The following is a 14,005-nucleotide window of genomic DNA, read 5'->3' on the forward strand; positions in this document are numbered from 1 at the left end:
TCTCAGTTCTAGAGATCTTATGGGTCTTTGGAGAAGTATAATAAAGTCACACTGTATAGATATGATACTGCTTACATTTTGTTTAAACAAGTTTTTTAAGTTCAGAAAGGATAAAAGGATCTTGGCCCTTTTAATTTGGACCTAAAAAGGTATTCTGAAATCTGATGGGAAATCCGTTCGAGTAGTTTGTGTTTATGATTTCTGTTTTATTTATGTATCTTGAAAAACGTTTGGAGAAGTATATTAAAAGTAGGAATGAATCTCGGCAGTTAAAAAAATATATATCAGAAACTAGTGAAGACACAAGAAGGAATTAACACCAGGTTGAGTTAGTCATTTGTGAGGCGCACGTGTGCCTTTTAGCTTCCTAGTGACCCAGGTAAAAGGGGAACATGCTTTATATCCGGATAAATAGAAAGAAAACCTCAATGTCATTGGTGCTTCTAGAGAGAGGATTATTTATTATGAATGTGTGTTTACTTGCTGGAGCAATCCCTTTAAAGGAATCATGCTGTTGATAAATTGTTACTTCAATTTCTTTTCCTTTTTACTTTTTCACAAGAGGAAGAACAAAGATTTAAAAAAAGAAAAAAAAAAGATGGAAGGTGACCAACTAGCTTTGAAAAGCACAAATCAGAAACTGAAATTACCCCTGAAGAATTAGGCAGAGGAGAAACTAAATTGGATTTAGGCTGTATCTTAGTGGCTAATGCGGTTTTAATCCAAAATTCTCAGTGTAGTTGGTACTCTTCACTTACTTTCTTTACCTAGAAAGAATAGGAAGCTTACAGTGCATCTTTGTAAAAGTTATGATTTGGTAGCTACCAGGGAGAGATGAGGGGATATAGAATATCAGTAAACGACTGAATGACTGAATGGAGGAGGAAAATCGTCAATAGAACCATGAATATGCTTGTACATCTGTTTAATATCTTCTTTCCCAAATTAAACTTCTTTCCCAATATAAACTTCCCGTGAGCAGGATTTTGTTGTCTTATTTGAATGGTCTTGCTCCCCCAGTGTCCGCACACCCCAGTGCTTGTTGTTTGGTTGTTTTTTCTCCCTATAGTTGTGCTGTCTAGTATGGGAGGCACTAGCCATGTATGGCAATTAAGATTAAAGTGAATGGAAGAACCCTTTTCAAAGTCACCTGAAATGTGGCTACATTTCAGCTGTTCCATAGCCACACGTGCTTAGCAGCAGCTGTTCAACTCAGAGAGCCTTTCCACCATCAAGTTCTGTTGGACAGCGTTTGTCTGGATGGATGTGTGTGTAGGAGAGAATGTTGCTTTTGTTTTAAAACCTGAATTTCATATTTCTTATTATTCTTTTGATAAATGCAGTATTCATATCCTAATTACCTTCAGATGTTATTTGGACCTTGATTATTTCAGAAGTTCTGAGTGTAGCTAAATATGACTGGTTTGATTTTTAAGAAATGTATGCAAGTTATTTTCAGAGAGTGCTGCCTTACTGTGTGGGAGAATCTGAAAAGGGCTTAAAAAGATGGAGAATAAAAATTATCTGTCATCCCATAATTATTCAATAATTACTTTTAATGTTTTGATAGAATCCCTTCAAAGTATATATATATGTATGTATGTGTGTGTATATATGTATTTTTATATACATACATGTAGCATTTATACTTTGCATAATTAGAGTCATCCTGGGAATATGGTTTGAATTACTTGTGCAAGATAAACAGCAGTATATTAAACACCCATGCACTCATTATCTAGCTTCAACAACTGTAAAAAATCTACCTTCCTTGTTTCATCTTTACCTCTACCCACTCCACACTTTCACCATTTGTTAATTTTTTAAGGTAAAATGTACAAACACACATATACACTTCTTACCTGTACAGTTTTTGTTTTTGTTTTTTGAAGCAGAGTCTTGCTCTGTTGCCCAGGCTGGAGTGCAGTGGTGCGATCTCAGCTCACTGCAGCCTTCATCTCCTGGGTTCAAGCGATTCTCCTGCCTCAGCCTCCCGAGTAGTTGGGACTACAGGCATACGCCACCACATCTGGCTAATTTTTTTTTGTATTTTTAGTAGAGATGGGGTTTTACCATGTTGGCCAGGCTGGTCTTGAACTCCTGACCTCAGGTGGTCCACCGACCTGGACCTCCCAAAGTGCTGGGATTATAGGCATGAGCCACTGCACCCAGCCTTACCTGTACAGTTTTAACAAAGGGATACTTGTGTGTAACTCAGACGACTCTATCTTCTATCTGTACATCGTCTCTTCCAGTGCACTCCCTGCCTCCTTTTGCTTGTGGTGCTACCTGCAGTGCAATTTCTTCAAATTGTTTTCTACTAGAAAGTTTGATAAACTATTTTTTTTCTTTTCTTCTTCTTTTTTTTTTTTTTTTTTAGAGAGATGAAGTCTTGCTTTTGTTGCCCAGGCTGAAGTGCAGTGGCACAGTCATAACTCACTGCAGCCTTGAATTTCTGGGCTACAGTGATCCTCTTGCCTCAGTGTCACATGCCACCATGCCTGGCTGATTTCTGTGTTTTTTGTAAAGATGAGGTTTCACCATGTTGTCTGGGCTAGTCTCAAACTCCTGGGCTCATGCGATCCAGTTTGCCAGCCTTGGCCTCCCAAAGTGCTGGGATTACAGACCTGAGCTAGGCGAAACCTCGTCTCTACTATAAGTACAAAAATTAGCCAGGCATGGTGGCAGGCGCCTGTAATCCCAGCTACTAGGGAGGCTGAGGCAGGAGAATTGCTTGAACCCAGGAGACGGAGGTTGCAGTGAGCCAAGAACGTGCCACTGCACTCCAGCCTGGGCGACAAAAGCGTGACTCCATCTCAAACAAACAAACAAAAATAAGCTAAACAATCTAATAAAAAACGGGCAGTAGGTTTGACATAGACTTTTTATAAGAGAAGATAAATGAATGGCACGTAAGTTCATGAAAAAATGCTCAGCATCATCAGTCAGTGGAGAAACAAAATCACGTATCTGTATCACTACACACCCACTAGAATAATATGCATCAAGTAATGAATGGATAAATAAAAAGTGGCATATCCATACCATGAGCTTATTCAGCAGTAACAAAGAATAAACAGCTACATTCACTAATGTGTGTAAATCTCAGAAATAACATGTGAAGAGACAGAAACTAGATAAAGAAGACTATGTAATGTATGACTTCATTTATTTGAAATTTCTAGGAAAGGCAAAAAGTATAAAGAACAAAAGAAAGATCAGTGGTGGTCTGGGTATGGGAGCAAGATTGACTGCACATGAGTTTTATTGTTCTAAAACTGGATTGTGGTGATGGATGTACAACTATATAAATGTATTATAATCTCACTTGATCTTAGCCAAAAGGCCGAGAAGTGATATAAATGTATTACAATCTCATCAGTGATTGTAATATAAATGTACAATTAAAATGTATAGATGTTATTGGCCAGGTGCAGTGGCTCACACCTGTAGTCCCAACTTTGGGAGGTCAAGGCGGGCTGATCACATGAGACCAGGAGTTCGAGACCAACCTGGCCAACATGGTGAAACCCTGTCTGTACTGAAAATACAAAAATTAGCCAGGGGTGGTGGTGCATGCCTGTAGTCCCAGCTACTCGGGAGGCTGAGGCAAGAGAATTGCTTGAGCCTGGGAGGCATAGGTTGCAGTGAGCTGAGATCATGCCACTGTACTCCAGCCCAGGTAACAGAGTGAGACCCTGTCTCAAAGTAATAAAATAAAAAGTAAAATGTATAGATGTTATACATGTAAATTATATCTTAATGCAACTTAAAAAAACTGCAAATGTAGGTACCAACAAAGGGCTTGAAAGAGGTGGGGAGTCTTATGAGAAGTTAAGATGATGGAAGATACATGTAAAAATAAATCGTATTTGAAACTTGAGTAGAAACAAATATTAAAGAGTCAGGTTACTGACGTGGAAGACTTGGTGGATGGTGGTAATAACAAAAGTTCAAGAGCAGCTTTGAAAGGAAAATATGAAAAGTTCCATTTAGGGAGTTGAGTTTGAGATCCTTGACAACCATAATTGTAGCTCCTAAGGACTTAGCAATATGATATATCCCTATCCCTTTGACTGTTTCTTCTTTACTAATAATATATATGCCCCTTTGAGCCCATTAGGAAATGGCTTCGGGCATGCTTTTGTACTCATTAATTCAATGATTTTTTTCATAATAATCAAATGCACACAGTTTTAGACTTCAACTGTATTCCTTAAAGTGTACTCCACAGAGCACTAGTTTGGGGGAGGTATTAAAATGCATTACTTAAGAAAATGTTTCTGTGTTTAAACAAACATGGAAAATCCCTTGTTAAGTTGGAAACCTCTTAGAGACTGTCATACAGGCACACCTCATTTCATTGTCCTTTGCTTTATTGCATTTCTCAGATATTGCATTTTTTACAGATTGAAGGTTTATGGCAACCCTGCATTAAGCAAGTCTTTTTGTGCTGTTTTTCCAACAGCATGTATTCACTGTCTCTTTGTCACATTTTGGTAATTCTCATAACATTTCAGACTTTATCATTATTATCATATCTGTTTTGGTGATCTGGGATTAGTGATCTTTGATGTTCCAATTGTAATTGTTTTGGGGTGCCACAAACCATGCACATGTAAGATGGTGAACTTAATTGACAAATGTGTGTGTTCTGATTCACTGACCCAGCCATTCCCAGTGTCTCTCACTCTCCTTGGGTCTCCCTATTCCCTGAGATACAGTAATATTGAAGTTAAGCTAATTAATAACAAAGCAGTGGCCTTTTAAGTGTTCAAGTGAAAGAAATAAGTAGCACATCTTTCACTTTAAATCGAAAAGTAGAAATGATTAAGCTTAGTGAAGAAGGCATGTTGAAAGCTGAGGCAGGCTAGGCCTCTTGTGCCAAATGGTTAGCAAAGTTACGAATGCAAAGGAAACGTTCTTGAAGGAAATTAAAAGTGCTATTCCAGTGAACACATAAATGATAAGAAAGTGAAATAGCCTTATTGCTGATATGGGGAAAGTTTTATAGGTCTGGACAGAAGATCAAATCAGCCACAAAATTAACTTAAGTGAAAGCCTAATCTAGAGCAAGGCCCTAACTCTCTTCAATTCTGTGAAGGCTGAGAGAGGTGAGGAAGCTGCAGAAGAAAAGCTTAAAGCTGTCAGAGCTTGGTTCATGAAATTTAAGGAAAGAAGCTGTCTCCATAACATAAAAGTGGAGGGGAAGCTGCAAGTGCTGATGTAGAAGCTGCAGTAATTAGAAGATCTCACTAGGATCATCGATGAAGGTGGCTACACTAAACAGCAGATTTTCAACATAGATAAGACAGCCTTCTATTGAAAGAAGATGCCATCTAAGACTTTCATAGCTAGAGAGGAAAAGTCAATTCCTGGCTTAGAGCTTCAAAAGACTGATGGTAGGGGCTAATGCAACTGATGACTTGAAGTAGAAGCCAGTGCACATTTACCATTCCATAATCCCTAGGGTCTTAAATATTTATACTAAATCTGCTCTCCTTGTGCTCTAGAAATGGAATAACAAAGCCTGGATGACAAAATGTATGCTTACAGCATTATTTACTGATTATTTTGACCCCACTGTTGAGACCTACTCTCAAAACAAAAAATATTTTTTTCAAATGATTGCTGCTCATTGACAGTGCACCTAAGCACCCAAGAGCTCTGATGGAGAGGCACAAGGAGATTAATGTTGTTTTCATGCCTGCTAACACAGTGTTCATTCTGTAGCTCATGGATCAGGGAGTCATTTTGATTTTCAAGTCTTATTATTTAAGAAATACATTTCACAAGGCGATAGCTGCCGTAAATAGTGATTCCTTTGATGGATCTGGACAAAGCAAATTGAAAACTTTCTGGGAAGAATTCACCATTCTAGATCCCCTTAAGAACACTTGTGCTTCAGTGGGCAAAATAAAAGATCAACATTAACAGGAGTTTGGAAGAACTGGCTTTGAGGTGTTCAAGAGGTCATTGAAGCAAATACCTACAGATGGGGTGGAAGTAGCAAGAAAACTAGAAGTAGAATCTGAAGATGTGGCTGACTTGCTGCAATCTCATGGTAGAACTTGAATGGATGAGAGTTGCTTCTCATGGATGAGCGAATAAATTTTGCTTAAAAAGCAAAGTTTTTAAGATGGACTCTACTTCTGATGAAGATGCTGTGAACATAGTTGAAAAGGATTTTAGAATATTACATTAACTTAGTTGCTAAAGCAGCTTAGAGGATTGACTCTAATTTTGAAAGAAGTTCTACTGTGGGAAAAATGGTATCAACAGCATAACATGCTACAGGGAAACCTTTCATGAGAGGAAGAATCAATTGGTTTGGCAAACTTTATTGTTGTCTTATTTTAAGAAACTGCTGCAGCCTCCCCAGCCTTCAGCATCCATCAGCCTGATCAGTCAGCACCACCCTCTACCAGCAAAAAGATTATGACTCATTAAAGGCTTAGATGATGGTTAGCATTTTTTAGTAATAAAGTACTTTTTTTTTTTTTTTTTTTTGAGACAGAGTGTCGCTCTGTCGCCCAGGCTGGAGTGCAGTGGCGTGATCTCAGCTCACTGCAACCTCCACCTCCCGGGTTCAAGCAATTCTCCTGCCTCAGCCTCCCAAGTAGCTGGGACTACAGGCACGTGCCACCACACCTGGCTAATTTTTCTGTATTTTTAGTAGAGACGGGGTTTCACCGTGTTAGCCAGGATGGTCTCTATCTCCTGACCTTGTGATCTGCCTGCCTTGACCATCCAAACTGCTGGGTTTACAAGTGTGAGCCACCATGCCCAGCCTACAGTACTTTTTAATTAAAGTTTGTACATTGGTTTTGAGAGCTATTGCCTGCTTCATAGACTACAATACAGTGTAAACATAACTTTTATACACATTGGAAAACTAACAAAATTATGTGACTTGCTTTATTGAAATATTTGCTTCATTGCAGTGGAACTGATCTCACAGTGTCTCCAAGGTATTCCTATATACTAAAATGCATTCTTAAACTCTTTAAGAGCAGGATATAGTTGGACTGTTACCTAAACTCTTTTTTTCTTGTGAAAACCTTTTTCCTAAAAGCTCTTTGAAAAATTAATATTCCAATGAATGGTTTTGGGAAACACAGAATACTTTATATTATGATTTATAGTGTTTTAGATAGTTCAAACACTAACATTCCTTAGAGATTGTTGAAATATTTAGGGCAATTGCTTTATAAAGTAGAGGTTAAGAAGCAATCTTACTTTATAGTCTTCTGCTAATTTCTAGCTAAAATTGTAAATGTGATAATTGCTACATTAAAAAATTTAAGTATCTTATTTTTGAACTCATTATCTTTTATAAATTAGAAACAAAATATGTATTTATGAACGGTAGACTGCAAGTTCACTTATCCAGGTAATTGCACATTTATTTCCTATACAGCAGAAATTGTTCATTTTTGGTGAGTTTATTTTCTGTTGGAAAAAAGGTACTATCACTTATATAGTATTATCAGTTTATTGTAAAATTGCTACAACCTATAACAGCGGAGAGCTGTAACATTTAGCAAATATACTGTGCTTCTTCACAAAGCGTAATCTTGTTTAGCTAAGTGAAGCTGTGTTTCTGGCTTGCTTTCTGAGGAGGTCCCTGACACCTACATCATGAAAGCTGATGTAGGGTGTTTGAACCTTCGCATTTTGGCTTTAGAGTCATGTTTTCACAATCGGCTTGGGAACGGAGTCTAAGAGTCACCCTCCAGGTGTGGCTCTGTATTGCTTTGTCATGGGTGTGTTCGTGAAATGTTTTTCCTTCCAAACCAGTAGCCCACAGCCCTTCCTTTGTGTTGCTTGTTTTGGCTGCTGATCTTATTTTTCCAGTTTCTCTATGGGCTTCACTCTTTCATCATTTATGACTTGGAAAAACACATTAATAATACATACCCCTAGTGTTTGGATAGTAAAACGATAGTGGTACGTTTTAGAGAAAAAGAAAAGTTAATGTCAGAAATAATAGCAATTTTTGGGGGGATGAATATAAAATAAATTTGATGAACTCAATTTTTTACTGACTTACCATGTTTCTTTTTAATTATTCTTAAACACTTATATTGACAGAAACAAATCGTTAAAAGCTAGTTATATTAAACAATCACTTTTTTTAAGCTAAAATGATTTTGTTGAAATTGTAGTTTGATATAATAATTTGTTTCACTAACTGGTAATGATTGGAAGAAAAAATAGTAAAGGTAACGTTTTACTCATTTTTAGTGATCTTTATTTTTGCTCAAACTGTCTGTTTTCCTTAGATCCAGATGTTGTTCTTCGATCTGGATTCAGCTTTCTTGAGAATCAGGATAACTTACCCCGGCTCGAGTACTGCCTGTCATCCCAGGCATCTCAGACAGTAGGGAAGATACTGTTTTGCCCTCTCTCAATTTCTTTACTTCCTCCTTTCTCCAGTGTTATTTCTTCATCCATTCCTTTCTTTTGTCAGGTTTTTGTAGCTGGACAGATTGTCCTTTATCCTTGCTTCTGCTCTATCATTCAGCCTTCCTAACTTCCTAGTTACTATCTTTCTGCTGAGTTTCTTGCTTTATCATTGTAATGATCACCATTTCTAGGGCTGAACCAGCCAACTTTCTCGATAGTAGAATGTCTGGTGACTAAATTGTCTTTCTCTAGTAGAGGGCTGCTTCGCATTCCTGTTACTTTGCGGGTTTTAAGAATCAGGCAGGGGGCATGCCTCAGAGTAAGCCCTGACTCCCTTTTAGAGGCCAGTTCTCAGGATTGAGCCCTGCTGAGGTGGGTGTGGACAGTGTTATCTCTTTTCATATGTTAAATATATTTTAAGATGTTTGAAAAGAAATGTTGACCCTGTGAGTCTTATAAAATCATCTTTTATTGGAGATATATAGTAAATTCATTACATTTTGTTGACCTGTTTTTGTTTTCTTCTTTCTTCCTTCACCCATTTTGCCCTTCCATAGAGGTTATGGAGGATATGTTTAGAATCCTTATTTTTAAGCAAACAATTAGAAAAAGATCTGCAGTGTTGATGTCTTTAATCCACTTGGAATTCACTTATGTGGACATTATGATGTGGGGTGGTTCTTTGTGATTTGGAAAGTTGCTGTGTTTATAAAACATTCTAGTCCACTCCCCCGCAAATTAGTATTTGTTTATAATTCCAAGGTTGGCAAGACAGAAATACACGCAAGTTATATATATTCTCTCTCCCTCTCCCTGCTGCCTTCTTCATCCACGTGGGTATGCTTGCATACATGAACATGCACCGCTGCATCTATGTAAATAGGTATGTTGTATTAGTCCATTCTTACATACCTATAAAGGCATACCTGAGACTGGGTAGTTTATAAAGAAAAGAGGTTTAATTGACTTATGGTCCCACATGGCTGGGGAGGCCTCAGGAAACTTACAGTCATGGCAGAAGGTGAAGGAAAAGCAGGCACATCTTCACTTGGGTGGCAGGAGAGAGAGAGCACAAAGGGGGAGGTGCTGCCTACTTTCAAACAACTAAATCTTTTTGTGAGAACTCACTCACTATCACGAGAACAGCAAGCGGGAAATCTGCCCCCATTATCCAGTCACTTCCCACCAGTTTCCTCCCCCAACACTGGGACTTACAATTCAACCTGAGATTTGGGTGGGGACATGGAACCAAACCATATAATATATATAAACATGTAAATACATTTTGTACATTTTGTGATATGGTAGCAAAACTAGAATTTAAAGTTATAAGTCTAGATTTTAGTCATAACTCTACCACTTATTAGTAATGTGAGCTTAGGTATGTATTTTACTTTAAGCTTACCTATAAAATGAGAGTAATCTATATTCTGTCTTTTTCAAATGAGAATCATTGTTATTGTATAATTTTTTTTTTTTTTTTTTTTTTTTTGAGGCAGAGTCTCGCTCTGTTGCCCGGGTTGGAGGGCAGTGGCCGGATCTCAGCTCACTGCAAGCTCCGCCTCCCAGGTTTAGGCTGCCTCAGCCTCCGGAGTAGCTGGGACTACAGGCGCCCGCCTAGTTTTTTGTATTTTTTTAGTACAGACAGGGTTTCACCGTGTTAGCCAGGATGGTCTCGATCTCCTGACCTCGTGATCCACCCGTCTTGGCCTCCCAAAGTGCTGGAATTACAGGCTGGAGCCACCGTGCCCTATTGTATAATTACATTGCAACACCCAGATTCTTTACCTCATTGTTATAAAGAAATAAAAAAGAATCTATAATATATTGTAGTACACAACTAAGTAAATGTATTATGAATAAACCGAAAGGAAACCATCAAGAATAAGACGCCGTATTTTTTACTTCTTTATACAATAGCTATACATATATATGACAAGAAAGAAAAAATCGGGGTCTGGTTTTCTTTCGTGAAGTAAATAATGAGATGTTTTATGTTATATTCCAGTAAATAGGACACCATTAAAGTTTGTTTTTATTGTTATTTAATAAATGTATTTCTTTGTGGGTTTTTATTTTGCTTTTATGCTTAAAAAGCAATATTTTCTACCTAAGATTTTGTAAAATATTCACTTATATTTTTATTTCTGGTCTTTTAGAAGTTTCCTTTATTACACTGGTATTTCATATTTCAAATTTATTATGTGTGATGATAGGAGATTGAGATCTGATTTTATTTTTTCGTATGGGTAACCAGTGGAATCAGTTCCATTTATTGACTTGCATATCCCTGCTTTTTTTTTTTTTTTTTTTAAATTAGAGACAGAGTCTTACTGTGTTGCCCAGGTATGAACATAGCTGATTGCAGCCCCGACCTCCTGGGCTCAAGCATTCCTCCCACCTCAGCCTTCTGAGTAGCTGGGACTATAGGCGTGCCCCATTATAGTAACTTTTCTCATGTTTCTAGAGTGGCAGTTATATTACCTCCTGAGTCACTGGGGATGTTTGGGTATGGATAACAGAAACCCTGATTGAAAGCGATACAGTTTTCATCTCATATAGAATTAAGGGGTTCAGAAGATATGAAGGATGAGGCTCAGTATGTTAGTCTGCTGAATGCAGCTGGAGAGGAGTAAGCAAGCTGTTGAATAGTAGGAAATGGAGTTGTGTCAGATGGGCTACCGTCAAGGATTCCTGCCCTTAACTTTGAGTGAAGTGGGGAGGCTTTGCAAGGTTTTGAGCAATGAAGAGTGTGAGCAACATGTGTATTCACAAGATCTTCCTGGCTGCAGTGTTGCAGTTGACTGTAAGGGAGTAAAAGGGGAAGCTGATGCCAGAGAGGGTAGGGTCCTAGGCCTGAGCCCTGAGACTCTTCAATATGAGAAAGCTGGAAAGATGAGGAGGATTCAACAAAGGAGACTTGAGAAGGAGATAAGTGGAAAACTAGGCCTGGGTGGAGTTCAGGGAGCCAAATGAAGAAAGGGCGGCAGGGAGAAAGGAGTGTTCAACTGCAGTGTGTCAGATGGGATGGAGAATGACCATTGACCTTTGAACAATGTGGACGTCACAGGAGACCTGACTAGAGCAGTTTTAGGGGAGGCACATGGAAAGTGGGGCTTAACTTCGGATTGGTGGGGGTTCTAGAAAGAATGGGAGGGAGAAACTGGAGATTATAAATCCCAGCATCCCTTTTGAGGACTGACCTTTTTTTGTATATACACATAGTCTAGTTTTATTTTGATTTTACCAGAAAATGGGCCGTTCTTTTAAAAGGATGTCTTTTTAAAAAATGCATTATTACGCTGTCATCAGTTTCCCATGTTAAATATTATTTGAAAAAGTGGTTTTCAAAGACTATACAATGTTAATATCTTTTAATAATTTAACATATGATGGAAAATCTTTCTTTGATAGAACCGACAAATCCAGAGAATGAATTTACATTAGGTCATGTTATACTAGTGGTCACTGACGTTGCAGGGTGAGATGTGTACTCCACATCCCTTAAATACTGAAAATGCATACACTGAATTCTGTATGGCCTTTATGGCATTTCCTCTTTTCAGTGATTCAGGTTGGGAAAATTAGAGTCACCTTTGGTTCTTTTGGCTCCCTCATATGGCACTGAATTGTTAGAGCAGTTGGCATGGTGCAGTGGATGGGACAAGCGCTAAGCGAAGTGTCAGGAGTCAGGATCTGGACCCAGCCCCACTGCCATGTTTCCAGGTTCCACAGGCCCTTGTGCACAGTGATTCAGCTTTTAACTCAGTTTTCTCTTCTGAAAAATGGCAGTGTTGAATTGGATGATTACTGAAGCCTTTTTCAGCTCTGATGCTATTTTAATTGCATGAAGTCACAGGTTTTACTTTCTGGTTTCTTTTTTCTTTTCCTTTCTTTTCTTTTCTTTTTTTTTTTTTTTTTTTTTTTTTGAGACGGAGTCTCGCGCTGTCGCCCAGGCTGGAGTGCAGTGGCCGGATCTCAGCTCACTGCAAGCTCCGCCTCCCGGCTTCACGCCATTCTCCTGCCTCAGCCTCCCGAGTAGCTGGGACTACAGGCGCTGCCACCTTGCCCGGCTATTTTTTGTATTTCTTAGTAGAGACGGGGTTTCACCGGGTTAGCCAGGATGGTCTCGATCTCCTGACCTCGTGATCCGCCCATCTCGGCCTCCCAAAGTGCTGGGATTACAGGCTTGAGCCACCGCGCCCGGCCTCTTTCTTTCCTTTTTTTTTCCGAGACAATCTTGCTCTGTCATCCAGGCTGGCGTGCAGTGGCGTGATCTTGGCTCAGTACAGCCTCTGCCCCCTGGGCTCAAGCAGTTCTCCTGCCTCAGCCTCCCAGGTAGCTGGGATTACAGGCACGCACCACCACGGCTGGCTAGTTTTTGCATTTTTAGTAGAGACCGGGTTTTGCCATGTTGGCCAGGCTGGTCTCAAAATCCTGACCTCAGGTCATCCACCTGCTTTGGCCTCCCAAAGTGCTGGGATTACAGACATGAGCCACCGTGCCTGGCCACTTTCTGGTTTCTACTTTATCCTCATAATTTCTCTCTTGGTATTTGAGTGGGGGTTAAAGACTCAGAAAAAGAAACGACTTCACTATGGCCTATAATATTGATGGAAATACTTCAGCCTGAAAAGTTAAAATAAAGCACTCACTTTTGTGGAGGATGACTTTGGCTGCATGGAATCAGTGTACTTTGTGCTCAGGCTTAATAGCACATATCAAGTATCGTGACTGGCTACACAGCCTGGTGTCAGTTTAACTCTTTCAGCCACAGTAACGTAACAGGAAATTATTTTCACTTGGGTTCTCTGTATGTGCAGTCATTGTGTCTGCATTTGTATTGTATTATCTTTCCTCATCTGGCTTCCTGATAAAATGGAGAATCGATTTTTTAGTGATTTCTGCCTAGCAAAGACAATTATCTGTTTATTTTTCTTGGCCTTTCCTGGTTTCAGATACAGAATTTATTCACCTGTTATTAAATTTTTCAATTAGATGATAAAAGTTTAAGGTTTTTGAAATGTGATCTTAACCACTAAAAGATGAGTGGGGAGAGAAACACAGAAAAAAGTAACCATGTGAAAATAGTTCCCAAGGAAAAGCAAGTATTGTTGAACGGGTGCATATTGGCTCTTTTGCTAAAATGTCTTCTGAATTAAAAGAACATGTGAAATTATGACACATTTATACATCAATGAAAATAAAACAACTTATCATAACTCGTTTCATACTCTCAGATAAGCCACTTCACTGTGACAATGAAGGTGATGTGATACCTGACTATACAATAAAAAAAATAGCACTTTAAGTATATATTTACTAACGTATGTATATACTCTTTGTCTTTGGAAATATCTACTTTCATTTGAGCAAATAAATCCCCTAAAAGCAATAAGATGAGATAAAACATTAACTCAATCATTATCATTTAGGCTTGCCTAACTTTTTACTATGTCTGTTACGATCTTTTCAGTTACTTAATGTGACTGTGTTTAAGACGGTTTAGAAATCTATGTGAGATTAAGTACAAGATACTCGGTGGATAAGAAAGCATATTTACATATTTTTGCTAACTATTATATTGTAAAATATT

At 38.6% G+C, this 14,005-nt stretch overlaps 1 protein-coding gene across 5 annotated transcripts in view; it reads left to right on the forward strand.

The window, feature by feature from the left end:
* PCCA (propionyl-CoA carboxylase subunit alpha) overlaps window positions 1-14,005 on the forward strand; it is a 432,199-nt gene that overhangs the window by 232,869 nt on the left and 185,325 nt on the right. The gene's annotated exons all lie outside the window — the stretch shown is intronic.

This window comes from Papio anubis, chromosome 15, assembly GCF_008728515.1.
Source record: "Papio anubis isolate 15944 chromosome 15, Panubis1.0, whole genome shotgun sequence".
In the NCBI taxonomy this organism is placed as follows: Eukaryota; Metazoa; Chordata; class Mammalia; order Primates; family Cercopithecidae; genus Papio; species Papio anubis.